The sequence below is a fragment of the Pteropus vampyrus genome, unplaced genomic scaffold (assembly GCF_000151845.1).
Source record: "Pteropus vampyrus isolate Shadow unplaced genomic scaffold, Pvam_2.0 Scaffold177, whole genome shotgun sequence".
NCBI classification, from domain to species: Eukaryota; Metazoa; Chordata; class Mammalia; order Chiroptera; family Pteropodidae; genus Pteropus; species Pteropus vampyrus.
The window spans coordinates 2,576,587-2,578,851 of NW_011888958.1; the positions used below are offsets into that span (position 1 = coordinate 2,576,587).

Here is a 2,265-nt window from a genome sequence, read left to right on the forward strand (position 1 = left end):
GTAGAATGTCAACAATTAAATAGAGAGGGATGATGGGGTTAGAAAAATCACGATTTGGCAGCCAGTATAGTAATAATTAATTCAGCAAAAAAACATTAATGAATGCTGAAACTAGAGGGCAAATGTTTGATGAGGTAAGGATATACACATAATTTCAAAATATCTCCTAAAAGCAAATTACAAAGAAGGAAAGAATAATTATACAGTAGAGAAACATGGCAGGCATCACCTTAATCAGGTGACTAATGTTAATATGACCAGTAATGACACAAATCTAGATTGGGTACCATCTTATTGGTTGCAGTGAGAACAACACAGCATCATTTTTGTAGTATTCCTGCTAAAAACACGTAACCTGAATCTTGTATACATTTGGCTTGAGGGGCTTGAAAGGAAAAAGAGAAATTAAAACAAACAAACTAGAAATGAGAAGGAATACATAACCATACTACAAAACAGAAAAATGTTAAAAGAATTTTGAGAAACTGCAACATACAACTCTATGACGGCAAATTTGAAATTCTAGAAAAGACGCATTAGTTCCTGTCAAAATATAAACTATCGAATTTGGCCCAAGGAGAGATAAAAAACCAGAAGAGATTACTTACCATAGAAGAAATCAGAAAATGATTTGAAATCTATCATTAAAGAAGAGGGCCAGATATATTCAAAGAGGAATTTTATCTAACCTTTAAAGAATGAATGATTTCAAAGTTATTTAAAATATTCTGAGCTACAGAAAAAAAAAAATCAAAATCTTTTCATTTGTTTTACAAGGCCAGCATAATTTAAAACCCCAAATCTGATAAAGATAGTACAAAAATAGAGAATTATAGACCAATCTCACTAATGAACATATATTTGCAAAAATTCTAAAAAAAATAGCAAATAGAACCTAGCAAAAATAGCCTGTTAAACACATACACAAGCAAAACAACAACGACAAAACACCCAGCAATCTCCACCCACCCATATATCAGCCCTAGAAAAGCTTTATTGAGGTGATTCAATATCATGACATATCTCAATAAAATCCACGATTTCAATAAAGGAGAAAAACCACAAGATCATATCAATAGATGCTAAAAATGTGTTTAATAAAATTAATCTTGTTTCTAATAAAAACCAGTAGTAGAATGAAACAACTTAAATGTGTCAAAAGCTATTTACTGAAAACCAATAACAAATATTATCCTATGTGGTGAAACATGAAAACAATTTTCATTAAAATCACCATTATAATTTGACTGGCAAATTGGAAAGCAAGAGAAAGGCTATCTTCCCCCCGCCCCCCCGATGATATGATTACATATTTAGAAAAATCGAGAGAATCTAGTTAAAAAAACAACAACGAAGGTACCAGAATTAATAAGATAATTTGGTAGTGGAGATAGATTTTAAATATGTATTATTTTTGTCACAATAACAACAAAAATCATAAAATACTCAGATAAAAATCTAAGACACAGGACCTATATAAAGAAAACTGCAAATATTATTAAAAAACCAGAAATGAAGATCTGATTAAATGCAAAGGCGTACGACATTCTTGGATATGGAGACAATATTTAAAATTTCAATTCTGTCTACAGCCATGCCACCCTGCACACTCCCGATCTCATCTGATCTTGGAAGCTGAGCAGGGTTGGGCCTGGTTAGTACTTGGATGGGAGGCCACCTAGGAATAGCAGGTGCTGTAGGCTTTAAAAAAAATTCAGTTCTCTACACAATAATATATACATTTAATGCAATTCCACTTAGGGTGCTCATAGAGTTTTTCTTAATTGGATAAAATAATCTTAAACTTTACACAAAGGATAACTGAGATACCATGGAAAAAAGGATATTGGTTATCAGAACATTTTATTGGTATAGGAATCATTAGATAGAGCGGTGGGGTAGAACTGAGAATCCAGAATTGGTACATGTGAAAGGTTAATATATAATAAGTGAGCATTTGAACTCAGTAGATAAAGGATGAACTACTTTTTAAATGATTTTGATTCAACAGGTTATCCTGCTAGAAGAAAGTAAATCTGAGCCCTTATCTTTCTTCAAACACACAAATTCCAGATGGAAAAAACATAAATGTAAAAAATAAAATAAATATTTTATAAGATAAAGTAGGGACCTATATGTATTTTTCTAAGGATCCAAGAGATCTTTTTAACCAGGATTGGAAGCCCAGAAGTTATAAAAGAAAAGAGGAACATATCTGACTAGAAAAATTTTAACAATTATATTATAAATGGTACCATAAACAAA

At 31.3% G+C, this 2,265-nt stretch overlaps 1 pseudogene; it reads left to right on the plus strand.

Annotated features, from left to right (window-relative positions):
• The first annotated feature begins 1,584 nt into the window (after positions 1–1,584).
• On the plus strand, positions 1,585–1,703 carry LOC111746151 (annotated as a pseudogene).
• The last annotated feature ends 562 nt before the right edge of the window (positions 1,704–2,265 follow it).